The sequence below is a fragment of the Fukomys damarensis genome, unplaced genomic scaffold (genome assembly GCF_012274545.1).
Source record: "Fukomys damarensis isolate Sample0158 unplaced genomic scaffold, DMR_v1.0_HiC HiC_scaffold_4, whole genome shotgun sequence".
NCBI lineage: Eukaryota > Metazoa > Chordata > Mammalia > Rodentia > Bathyergidae > Fukomys > Fukomys damarensis.
The window spans coordinates 44,803,953-44,818,237 of record NW_022900916.1 but is presented as its reverse complement, the minus strand read 5'-3'; the positions used below and the strand labels follow the sequence as shown (position 1 = coordinate 44,818,237).

Below are 14,285 nucleotides of genomic sequence, written 5' to 3'. Positions count from 1 at the left end.
CACCAGAGAAACTATTTGGTATTTACATGCATGTTCTATTTTACATAAGAGTATCACCTCAATGTGCATTCATTTAACTATAAATGTCTCTAATTTCTCATTCTTTATGGCTGAGTAATATTCCATTTTATTTTTTAAAAAACCCTCATTTTCTTTATCCAGTCTACAGTTGATGGGCAATAGGGCTGTTTCCAAGTTTTAACTATTAGAAACTGTGCTGCTATGAACATGGGCGAACATATATTGCTGTTCCTCAGACAAAGGTCTACTATTTAGAATATATAAAGAACTTTAAAAAGTCAGACTTCCCAAATTTAAAGATCTAATCCAAAAATGGGCATCTTAAATGACAGACATTTCTTGGACACAGAAGTAAAAGAAGCAAATAAACATATGAAAAAATGTTCACCATCACTAGTTGTTCAAAAGATGCAGATGAAAACAACACAGAGATTCCACCTCACCCCAGAAAGAATGGTGCTATCAAGAAATCAACCAATAACAAATGCTGGCAGAGCTGTGAGGATAAAGGAACCCTGCTCCACAGTTGGTGGGAGTGCAGGCTGGTGTAATCACTGTAGAAATCAGTATGCAGATACTACAAAGAACTAGGATTAAGAGGTCCCATTTGACTCTGCTATTCTGGGTATCTTCCCAAAAGAATTAAATGTAAGCTTCATAATAAACATCAGAAGAAGTAGCCTTTCCTCCATTTCACACCCCCATTTCAGCTCTTTAGCAATTCAAGAAAGACTGCCCAAGAAAGATTCAGGGCTGTGGTAAATGTAGACAATTATGAAATAAGTTGAACTTTGCTTCTTGGTGCAGCCACATCAATTTCTTTCTTAAGTGATTTTAACTTTCAGTGCAGTTCCAATTCATGCTTTAGTGATATGTAACTATTTCCAAAATGTTAAAGTAATTTCAGTTGATTGAGCCTTTGATGGCAATGTTTATTCATTATATTTATTAGTATGCTCAAGTTAAGAAACAATTTGGGGCTTTGATTATAAAATGCAGCACCATTCTCTGAATTTCTTGGTTAAATTTTTCCTCTTCTTTTTTTCATTCTTTTCTTTGCTGTCTTCCATCTTTCTAGCTTGAATATCCCTCATTAAAGGCAAACATACCTTGTCCTCAGCTAACTTCTCTCTTGAGTTTATTGGTACATTTTAGGTATGCAGTACAGTTACATTCATTATTGGGATCTTGTACCTTTACATGACAGGTCTTGGTTCTCATTTTTTCCCCTTGTCCCTGCCCTCCCTTCAACTCCCTCCTCCCCTCCCCATTTACAGACATTTTATTTCCATTTTTTCTTAGCTTCTTAGCAGATGGTTCCACATAATTCACATTCCATTTATTGGCTAGGTTATTTTTGTCTCTACTACCAAGGCCTGCCTTTTATCTTCTAAATCTGACTTTTTACCAACCAGTAGAAATGGAATATTTTCATCTTCCTTTACTGTTAATATCTGCTCCCTGAAGTCAGCAGTGATTCCATTTCTGTAACAGAGGAGTCTCACAGGGAAGTCCTCCTCTCTGCAGCATAGTCCACCAGCCCAGCTGTGACCAAGATGCCTCCCCGTGCTTCCTTCTAGTCTAGTGCGACCTTCTTCCTGTAGTTGTCTGCTTTGGCGTCTTCCTCCACAAACTCATCACACATGACCTGCAGGTCTGATTTGCCCACACCCATGATGACTTTGTGTAGGGCTATGTGAGGCCACCCTATCTCACAGATTTTGCACCAGAGGTGAAAGGAGAATCTGTGAGGAGTGCCGGTCAGAAGTCCTGCCCAGGAACTCCAGAAGCCAAGGCTGTGAAACCTCTGGTCTGTGGCTAGAGCTGGGAGAGTAGGAGGGGGGAAGGGCTGGAGGAGGAGGAGGATTTGGCCAACCTCCTCCTTGCCCTCAGGCCATTTTTAAACTACTTTAAATTTAATAAGAGTTGATGGTCAAGAATTCGAAATTTAAAAGAATCTTCTAGTAAAATGGGACCCCAAGGCATAAAGTGGGGACTTGGAGTAAGAGTCAGCAAAAATCCCCAAAACAGAAACCAGAGGGATAGTGGAATACAACTTCTAAAACTCTTAACATCAGACCTCAGAGATATGACATGATATTACATCATGTAACAAGGTTAAAATAACAACAACAAAAAAGGAACACTTAAAAACAAAATTAAGATATTAAAACTTTTCAATTGGAATTTAAAGGTAAAGGATAAATTTTAAAATATTACATAATTAGGAGAAAATAATTTAAAATACGAGAAAATGGAGGAAATAATGCAAAATCTAAGAGAAGTCAAAAGAAGTGAGAATAAAATGAACACAACAAAACTAAACGAGCATTTCCCAGATTTTAATAAAATTCTGTGCTCATATCAAAAGGAGCCATTGAAAGTTGTGAATATGCTTGAGAAAAGTCATCATAAAGAAAGTAATTGCTAAAATTCAGCACACTTAGGCCAAAAAATTAATATTGAAATCTTACAAAGAGGAAAAAAATGTCATAAACAAAAGATTGGGAATTAGAATGACATAACAATCAGCAGGCTAGATAACAATGAAATAATCCCTTTAAAATTCTGAGAGAAATAATATGAAATTTAGAAATTTACTCAAACCATCAACCAAGTAAAATAAGGGAATTTGCACATAATTAAAGGTCACATTAAATTTACTTCTTCTGCTCTCTTTTTTTTTTCTTCTCCAACTTGCAGCAATCTTGCCTCAGGCTCCTATGCGATGGGATTCCAGGACTGAATGCCCAGCTTCTGTTTTCTTTCTTAAGATGTTACCAAAATATGTTTTATTCAACATAAAGAGTTTTTAATAAGAAAAAAAATGGGTATGAAGGCTGGGAGAGACATAGATCCAGGAGATGGAATATTAAATACAGAAAAAGCAAGAGGAGTGGAACAATGAGAATTTAGATGAGATAATGCAATGGGTATATTATCTGATGGCTCATTGAGCTTATAAAGTACCCCTTGAAAATATGCAGGAATATATGAATGATAATTTAAGCAAATGGAACAATTTTTTCTGAAATTAGAAAAATATTTTAGAGGTAAATTTATTTACATATACTATGTTAATCATATTTATAGGATCACAGTTGTGTGAAGAGTGCAAATCTTTATTTGGCTCTGTGCTTTATATAATTTATAGTCCCATTCATTCACTCAGCAGTTAGTATTTGCTATACAAATGAAAGGTACTAAAAAGAATTTTCCATGTAAGATAGTAAAGGAAAAGGAGGAAACAAATGTGAAAATACCTGATCTTGATTTTATTTTAATTCACATGGTTAGAAGGTGATAGACTAATGACTACCACAAGTGGTCAATTTCCAAGTTGTGCTTGATCATATTGTGTTGCTGATTGTATCAACTGGGATAAAGGATTGTGATTAATTTAATGAGCTGTTTTCTCTGATATTATGAAAATGAGAATGTCTATGAGTCATTAGAGATTCAAAAGTTAAAGCACAACTATATCAGGAAGATTTAAATAATAACCCAGAAATTAAACCAAGGACAACCCAATAACAAAAATAAAAATGAGAAAACACTTGAGCAAGACGCAAAGACAGACTTCCAGTTCACCAATGGCAAACAGTAGGGCAAATGAGGATAAAAAGCCTAACAGTGAACCACCAGGACAATCTGAACTCATAGCACAGGAAGTAACAAAACAGATCAATCAGGCTCTAGAAAAATTTGAAACAGAAATAATTTCCCAGGTAACCATAGAGATGGTGAGCAAAATAAAGTCATGATTCGAGACTCTAGAACAGAAGCTGACAAAGAAATAGATGAGCTCAGGACCATAATAGAAGCCATGAAGGCCCAGCATAAGAAAGAAATGGAAACTATGAATGCCCAACATAGGAAAGAAATGGAATCCATAAAACAGATTCAAACAGATATCCAGGAGATTAAAAACTCTATTGAAAGTGTTTGCAACAAAAGAAAAGATTGCAAATATAGAATCTCAGATATAAAAGATGGGATTGAAGGCAATGACCGTGAAGAGAGGTCTCTTGAAAACAGTAAGGGATAATGAGAAATAGATCCAGCAACTCCTAGATGATGCAAAGAAGAATAACATAAGACTGATAGGAATCCATGAAGTAGCAGGAAAAAATACAAATGACTTAAAAAAGCTGTTCACAGAATTAATGACAGAAAACTTCCCAAACAGCGTGGAAGAATTTGACATACAGATAAGTGAGGCATATAGGACTCCAACTAGCCACACACACAAAAAAAACTACACCTAGAAATACAGCAATCAAGATCCCAGAAACTCAACAGAAGAACAAAATACTACAAGTAGTAAGAGAAAAGAAACAAATCACATGCAAAGGAAAGCCCATCAGAATCACAGCAGACTTTTCAACACAAACCCTCTGGTCAAGGAGAGCCTGGAGTGAGGTATTTCAAGTCCTAAAAGAAAACCACCTCCAACCTAGACTGATGTATCCTGCAAAACTCTCTTTCAAAATGGATGGGAAAATAAGAAATTTCCATGACAAAGAACACCTGAGAATGAACACCAAACCAGCACTACAGGAATTCTAAACAATATCCTAGAAAAAGACAATGAAGGTAACAACACCATGAAGCCTAACAGACCAAATCAAATAGGCAAGGCAAGAAACTTAAAGGAGAGGGGTGAAAAATTAAAAAGAGTCAACAAAAGGAAAATAACATGACAATGATAAGTCAGTACATATCTGTTATAACCATCAATGTCAATGGCCTCAATTCACCAATCAAGAGAAACAGACTGTCAGAAGGGATTAAGAAGCAAAATTCAACAATATGTTGTATACAAAAAACACACCTAGGGCAAAAAGAAGCCCATAGACTGAAAGTAAAAGGATGGAAAACAATTCTCCACATGACAGGAGCCCAGAAAAAAGCAGGGCTAGCAATCTTATTCACAGACAAAGTAAATTTCAAACCAAATCTGATTAAAAGAGACAAAGAAGGCCACTACATCCTTGTAAAGGGAACAATTCAAGAGGAAGAGATGACAATCATAAACATATATGCACCAAATATTAATGCCCCCAACTATGTAAAAGAAATATTAAGAAACATGAAAAATCAAATAAGCACTAATACAATTGTAGTGGGGGATCTAAATACCCCACTATCACAAATAGACAGATCATCTAGGCAGAAAATCAACAATGAAATACTAGAAGTGAACCAAGCTTTTGAATGCATGGACTTAATCGATGTCTACAGAATGTTCCACCCCACAAAATCAGAATATACATTCTTTTCAGCTGCACATGGGTCTTTCTCCAAGATAGACCACATAGTAGGTCACAGAACAGGTTTGAAAAAATGCAAAAGCATCAGAGTTATTCCCTGTATATTATCAGATCATAGTGCAATCAAGCTGGAGATCAATAACATAAGAAACTGTCGGAACTTCACAAATACATGGAAATTGAATAACACTCTCCTGAACAATCAATGGGTCAGAGAGGAAATTAAAGAAGAAATTAGACAGTTTTTTCAAATAAATGAAAATGCCAATAAAACATACAGGTATCTATGGGACACAATGCAAACAGTTCTACATGGAAAATTCATATCACTGAATGCCCACACTAGGAAAACAGAGCGGGCTCAAATAAACAACTTAATGATGAAACTTAGACTCCTAGAAAAACAAGAGCAAGAAAACCCCAAAGCTCAAACAAGAGAGGAAATTATAAAGATTAGAGCAGAAATCAATGTAACGGAAACTAAGAAAATGATACAAAAAATAAATGAATTGAAGAGTTGGTATTTTGAAAGACTAAATAAAATTGATAAGCACTTAGCAAAACTTATCAAAAAAGGAAAGAAAAGCCTCAGATTCATGCAATCAGGAATGAAAAAGGCAAAGTCATAACAGATCCCACAGAAATCCAGAGGATCATTAATACATACTGAGATCCTGAACTCTAATGAAATGGAAAACACAGAAGAAATGGACAGATTTCTAGATACTTATGAATTACCAAAGTTGAACGAAGAAGATAAAAGCATTTTAAACACCCCAATTACAGTCAGTGAATTTGAAAATGTAATTAAAAACTTACCAACAAAGAAAAGCCCAGGTCCTGATGGATTCACTGCTGAATTTTATAAGACATTTAGAGAAGATCTACTGCCATTACTCTTCAGATTTTTCAATGAAATTGAAAGAAAGAAGCTATACTTCCAAATTCATTCCTGGAAGCAAGTATCACTTTGATTTCCAAACCAGGGAAAGATATAACTAAAAAGGAGAACTACAAACCAATCTCCTTAATGAATATAGATGCAAAAATCCTTAATAAGATACTAGCAAACAGAATACAGAGGATCATCAAGAAGATCATACATCGTGACCAAGTTGGATTTATTCCAGGATGCAAGGATGGTTCAACATATGTAAGTCAATAAATGTAAAACACTGTATTAACAAAGTCAAGGACAAAAACCACATGATCCTCTCGATAGATGCAGAATAAGCATTTGACAAATTTCAACACCCATTCATCATAAAAAACCTGCAAAAAATTGGAATAGATGGTCTATATCTCAACTTAATAAAGGCTATCTATGGAAAACCAACATCTAACATCATATTAAATGGCCAAAAACTGAAAACCTTCATGTTAAAATCAGGAACAAGACAACGATGCCCACTATCACTAGTCCTCTTTGATATAGTTATGGAAATATTAGCCATAGCAAATAGACAAGAGAAAGAAATTAAAGCAATAAAGATAGGAAAGGAAGAAGTTCAACAATCATTATTTGCTGACGATTATGATACTCTACATTGAAGACTAAAAAACTCCACCAAAAGACTTCTAGACTTCTTGACAGTTTTAGCAGAGTAGCTGGATACAAGGTCAACACACAAAAAATCAATAGCCTTCTTGTACACAAATAACAGACTCACTGAGAGAGAAATTAGGGAAACAATTCTCTTCACCATAACATCCAAAAAAATGAGTATTTAGGAATCAATCTAACAAAAGAAGCAAAAGACCTCTACATGCAAAACTACAGCACTCTGAAAATAGAGCTCGAAGAGGATATAAGAAAATGGAAAGATATCCCCTGCTATTGGGTAGGAAGAATCAACATAGTGAAAATGGCCATACTACCAAAACTACTATACAGGTTCAATGCAATGCCAATTGAAATTCCAACACTATGTTTCACAGAACTAGAAAAAGAATCCAAAAATTCATTTGGAAGCAAAAGAGACCTAGAATAGCAAAAGCCATCCTATGCAACAGAGACATGGCAGCAAGTATAACAATTCACAATATGAAACTATACTACAAAGCCACTGTGATAAAAACAGCATGGCATTGGCAAAGAAACAGACCTGAGGATCAGTGGAACAGATTGGAAGACACAAAAACAACTCCAGACATACTCATGTACCTAATCGTTGACAAAGGAGCTGACCATCGCCACTGGAGGAAAGATAGCCTCTTTAATAAATGGTGTTGGAAAAATTGGATCTCAACCTGCCAAAGATTAAAACTAGACCCTTATCTTTCACCATGCACTAAATTAAAATCCAAGTGGATTAAAGATCTAAATATTAAAACAGAAACACTAAACTTGCCGGAAGATAAATTAGGCCAAACTCTTGAAGACATTGGCATAGGAAAAGACTTTATGAACAAATCCTCAGTAGCACAGGAACGAGCAGAAAGAATCAACAACTGGGATCTCATCTTATTAAAAAGCTTCTACATTGCAAAGGAAACCATCAACAGAACTAAGAGACCTACAATGTGGGAAAAATTTTTTTACCAGCTGCTGCTCCTCAGACAAAGGACTATTATCTAGAATATATAAAGAACTCAAAGCTATCAGACCCCCACCAAATATAACGACCCGGTTCAAAAGTGGGCATCTGAAATGCACAGACATTTCTCAGACAAAGAAGTACAAGCAGCAAGTAAATATATGAAAAAATGTTCCACATCACTGTTCATTCATGAGATGCAGTTGAAAACAACACTGAGATTCCCCCTCACCCCACAAAGAATGGCTGCTATCAAGAAATCACTCAATAAGAAATGTTGTAGGGGTTGTGGGGAGAAAGGAACCCTTCTCCATTGTTGGTGGGAGTGCAGACTGGTGCAACCACTATGGAAATCAATATGGAGATACCTCAAAGAACTGGGACTAGAGGTTCCATTTGACCCAGCCATCCCTCTTCTCAGTATCTTTCCAAAAGAATTAAAAGAATCATACCAGAGGGATATACGCACACCCATGTTTATAGTGGCACAGTTTGTAATAGCTAAAACTTTAAAACAGCACATTTGACCATCAGTTGGAGATTGGATTAAGAAGATGTGGTTTTTCTATAAAATGGAATACTACTCAGCCATAAAGAATGAGAAATTAGATTCATTCATAGGAACATGGATACATATTGAGGATATACTCCTAAGTAAATAAATTAGTCACACATGTGTAAATACCAAATAGTTTCTCTGGTGTCAATACACTATAATAATAGCACATAAGATCCTAATGATATAACTGACATTGTGAAATGGGAAGGAAAGGGCTAAAGGTGTAGGGAAAGTGGGAAGGGAAGGGGAAAGGTAATAACAGAAAGAAAAAATAGGAGAAAATGAAAAAATGGAAATAAAATGTTTGTAAATGGGGAGGGGAGGAGGGGGTGAAGGGAGGCAGGGAGAAGGGGAAAAAAATAAGAAGCAAGACCTGTCATGTAGAGGTACAAGATCCCAATAATGAATGTAATTGTACTGTATGCCTAAAATGTACCAATACACTCAATGAAGAAAAATAAAAAAAAAAAGGAAGAGACTGTTACTAGCCTTCAGGACTCAGGAGGATGGCCTATCAGAAATATTTTGAGGATATCCATTAGTGAGATGGACTAGACAGTTGTAATCTGAAATTAGAGTATAATAAAATGTGGAGCTTAGTTAATCTATGTTTGAAAGATACAACTCTAAGAAGATGGTTTTGGGAGTGATGGGAAGGAACAGTTGATAACAATAATCCTGTGACAAGGAGAAATATTCTTTTGATAATACATATCATCTATTCATTGTTTGTACTTTGAACTTTTTGTGCACCACAGTAAAGTTCCTTTATGTGTTTAATCTAAATTGATCACTATAAATTTCATCTCTGCATTTGGGAAAGGTTGACAGTAGAGCTGAAATGTAATGGATAAAATATTAACCTGAGTCTGTAGAAGAATGCACCTTAATACACTACAAGGAACAGGAATGAAGCATTCATCCATGTGTTCTGATTTGAGAGAATAGGATTTATTTAGAGAGTACATTTACCTCCATTTACTCTTGAACTCCATTAGGATGAATGCAAAACTCTTGAAAAAAAAAACCCCAAACTGTAAAGTCCCCAAAACAAAAAAATTATGTGAGAGGTGATAATAGGAATAAAATTTGAGAAGTTGGGAAGTAAGTAGTCAGTGGTCAGTGGTGAGGAACTTGGCAGATCCAAGAGCTGAATGCTAAGTCAGCAGATGAGAAATCAAAGAAGCATCCCTTGCTTGCGTTCCAGAGGGAAAGTAAGGGGGTGAAAAAAATAGTACTGGTTAGAAGTTACTTTCCAAAGAAGTGAATTTCCTCCAGATCTCCTCAACTGCAGTAGCCCAGAGAATGAATCCCTCCCACTTCAGGTTTTTTTCCAGGGAGAATAAAACAGCAGTGAGAGGACCATAGTGAACACAGGAAGATTAAGTGAGAGTTTACACATCTTGAATGCTGAAGATACAGATCTCTTTCTTCAGTGATTCCCAGATCAGTGGCAACAAGGCTTATGCTTTTTAGGCAAAAGATAGGAAATTCCTTTTTTTAGGTTAAATTAACCAGTCTGCAAGGAAAGAAATTGACATAAGATGATTCTGTACAGTAAAGTCAGCATGCCCTGGCTATGTGTACTATTTCTAGTGAATTTTTAAATATTCCTCTTGTTAGATTTCCCTTACCTCAAGATATTTGCTACATAAAACAATAGCCTCCTTCCCATAATGCTCTGTGCCTTAAAATGGCTGCCTCATGGAATAGCAGCCTTCATGTTCAATATGGCTTCTCCTACAAAGGGACAACCTGCTTCCCATCATGCCTCTCTTCATGCCTAAAGAGTAACCTGATACTTGCTACTTTTGAGAAACCAGTGATGTCCCAAGCCCCTTGTAGTAATGTCACAGGCTCCTTCAATCTCTAAATGCTACCTCACTCAACTCCACCCCAGCTCAGGTTAACCTCATCCCACTCCTATAAAAGAAGTTCCCTGTTCCTCCATGATGCTTTTCCCTTTGTTAGGAGACAGCTGGGCAGATCCATCCCATAATAAAGGCTTGTAGTCCTGGTCTGGTCCTGGTTTTTCGGCTTTTACCTAACACCTCTCAAATTTGAACAGTCAGGCAGATAACGGCAGTTTCGAGGAATAGTTGGAAATAATCCTGAATGGCAAGGGGGACATATCTCTCAGTGAAACTTTTGGGACAGAGAAAAAGATATATTCAGAAGAAATAATCTTATAAATAGAGAAAGCCAAGAGGACTTTACCCTGTTTCCTCTCTGAAGTAGGAGATGAGATTATTTGCCAAGAATAATGTAATAGTGGTGGATGCAATAAGAGTTTGGGAGAATGATGAGGTCGCTTATGGTAAACATTAGAACAAGAATTCATTGAAGATAATGAGCAGCCCTGAGGATCTAGCTAAGTCTGAGACCTGGCTAAAGTTTGAAATCAGAAATACTTCCATTTCTGATTTTACTCCTACAAAGTGTAAGAGGTGACAAGGAAACATGTAGAACAATATTTGACTGAGATTTTCAGGACAAATATCTCCGAAAACCAAGTAGGTAAGGAAATTGAAATAACTGGTAAGAGATCAATGAATTTACAGAAAGAGTAAAAGGATGATTCACGTGATAGGTAAGAAAGGGAAGACAAGAGTGGTCTGGTGGATTGGGTAAACACAAGGCATCAAATATCAGAAAATACACCATTAGCAAGTAAGCAGACTTAGTTTTACTCAGAGTAGAATTTTCTAATAAAGTTTCCTGAGTGATGGCAGAATATTGTCCCATCTCTTTTAATATCCATTTCAATTTCCTTTTTCATTTTTTTCTCAGGTCAAAATTACCACCTTGCCCCCACTCCATATCAATCAAGGTTCACCAGAAAAACAGATGTAACATGATTAAAATGTATGGATTTGGGGCCAGGGATTTAGCTCAGTGGTGCCTCCACCTGCCTTGCAAGTCCAACCCTGAGTTCTATCCCTGGTACCCTCTCCCAAAAGATAAAATATATGGGTTTGCAAAGTAGGCTTCCAATGGCCACCTGCGAAGTCGGATGTGGAAGAGTACAAAAGGGCTGTCTGCACACTGCAGATCCAACAATCCGGTCAGAGGTGGACGACCTGGAGCTCACTGCTCCGTCTTGTTGGAAGCACGGGTGCGTATACTGGAAGGCCGGAGTCTGAGATGGAAGGCTGAAGGGGCTGCGCTGGAGGCCTGGAGATGACCATGCCAGGGTGATGGTGAAGACTGCAGCTCCTCTAAAGAAACCAACAGGAGACCTCCTTCTTCTTTCTCCTCATTATTCCATTCAGGCTACAGCCCTGTTGGTTAATGCCACTCATACCTGGGGTGGATCTTCCATGCTCAGTGTATTGAGCCATACCCAGAATTATACTAATCTAATCAGTTGGGTGTTTCTTACTCAAGTTGACAAAACAGTTAACTATTACCCCCTCCTAATTTTTTTGAGTCAGACAAAAATAGCACCTGGTATTAGATGCTCTCCTTTAAGTGTTTCAGGGTATATTTCATTTGTCATTTAAAAATCTTCATCACAAGGAACACAAATCATTTACCTTCTCTTCAGTTATCTCTCATGTATTTTGAGGAAGGGGAATGTTATCTTACTTGTGAATTGCTTTTCGTCACGTTACTCTTATTTTTGATCATTAGTTTCTCTCATCAAGTCTGATAAAACAGTCTAGGACAGTGGTGTCAAGCCTATGGCACACATGTTATTGTATTTTTCTTTTAAGACAAAAGATGTTAATGTAGAGTTGTTTCTTCTAAACTAAAACCTCAATATTCAGTTTTTATTGCAGTGTTGACACTTTGCCATAAATAAATGGGTTTGCGGTTGCAGTTTGACACTTTGTCTTTAAAAGGTTTGTCATGCCTGGTCTAGGGCTAGATGATAAGGATGCCAGCCTGTGTGATGTACATGTATACCTACCTACCCTTTTGAGGACAGAGGGGATGTGACAGGCTGAACACCACCCCCTCCACACATGAAAATGTCCATATCCTAATCCCTGCAACTTTTGAATGTTTCCTAGGGTTTCCTGACAAAATCATCACAAATATGGCAGTTTAAAACAACAGAAAGTCATTCTTTCACAGTTTTGGAAGGTTTAGTCCTCAACTGAGTTGCTGACATGGTTTTGCACTCTCTGAAGATTCTAGGGAAGAATGGGCCTTCTATCTTCCAACGCCTGGAGCGTGCTGGTGTTTCTTGGTTGTGACAGTGTAACTCTAAATAGCCGTACCTGTTTTCACATTGCCTTCTTCCTGTATCTCTGTATCTTATTTTTCTTCAGAAAAACACTTTAACTGAATACAGGGTCTGTCTGAATCCAGTATATTTTAATCTCAATCCTTACATGTTTACTTAATTACATTTGCAAAGACAAATGAAGCCACTATTTCCATATAAGGCCACTTTCTGAAGTTGCAGGTGGTCACGAATTTTGTGTGGACAGTATTCAGCCCACTACATGTGGCAAAGTATTTCAAGTGTATGTCAATTAAGAATCCTGAGATTAGGAAGGTTATCATCATTATTCTAGTAGACCTTAAAAGCCATCAAATATGTCTTGGTAAGAGAGGGTCAGAGAATGATTATACACTCAGAGTTATGACAGCAAAGAATCACAACAAAGGGGTCATGTAGCCATAGGCCAATGAACGTCAATGTCAGAACTGGAAGGAGCAGACAATGGAATATCTTCAAAACTTTCTGAGAGAATGAGCACTTGGTGACATCTTAATTTTGGATTTCTTGACTTCCTGAACATGAGAGAACCAATGTCTGTTGTTTTAAACTACTGAGTGTATTTTATCTTATCAATCATAGAAAATAAATACAGCAGGTAACAAAGTTCTGTTTCTCCCTCTCATAATCTCTCCCTCTCATAATATCTCTCTCGTGTGTTCTCTATCTTTCCTATATATGTACACATATGAACAAGTGTGAGCCGGTAAATAAATATTAACTCTCCACTAAATAATGAATGTTCAGTTTCACAAATAGTTCTGTTTAATCCTACAAAAGGAATATAAAAAGACACATTTTCTTACCTTGAATGCATACCCTAACATACACCATTGAATGAAGGAGTTAGTTCTTTGATTTATTGCACACAACAGCCCTAATTCCATTAATTCATTTTTTCTTTCTCTTAATAAATTACACAGTCTTATACTTGCAAAATAAAAAAGAAATGTATTTCTGAATATGAAAGATTTCACTTAAAAAAGTCTTAAAAACCACTTAAATTTTGTAACTTTTAAAATTATTTTAAGCTTACAGAAAAGTTGCAAAGTAGTACAGAATTCCTCTATACTTGTAGCAGTCAATATGTCCCATATGCATAACTAGATCACGAGATTATGAAGACCAAGATGTCTCGTGATCTGTCAGCAAGCTGCAGAATTAGGTGTGCTTTAGTCTGATTTTTAAAGGTCTGAAAAGCCAGCTATCTCTAAACAGCTGGAGCCAAGGAAAGCTCATTTTTTTTGAGGCACCTGGCCAAGCCTAGAGTAGGCACCTTCAGCAACTTTTGGATTTGCTTTTTATGAGATGAAAAATAACTTATTTGTATTTGCATTTTCCAGTTGTTACAGTAGTGATTCACCTCTGGGTATGCCTTTCCACTCTCCCTGCCTTTTTTTTTTTTTTTTTTAAAGAGCCGAGACCATAATCCCACTGGGATGAGGTTGTCTGTAAAGAAAAAGCTGGGGGCTTGTGCTTTGCTGACCACATCTGCACGTCCTGTGTGAGCCACTTGCACGGTGCCTCCTGTTGAGCCATTGGTGGTTATAACAGGCGCATCAGCACACAGGCACTGCACTGTAATTGTTTTGGGATTATTCTTGTTTCAGTGGTATTTCCATGCACTGCTGAATAGAGTGCGGGGCAATGTTAACAGTCCCGTG

The 14,285-nt window shown here is 36.8% G+C and overlaps 1 pseudogene; it reads right to left on the bottom strand.

The window, feature by feature from the left end:
- Positions 1-1,007: 1,007 nt before the first annotated feature.
- Positions 1,008-11,578, bottom strand: LOC117283345 (annotated as a pseudogene).
- Positions 11,579-14,285: the final 2,707 nt, after the last annotated feature.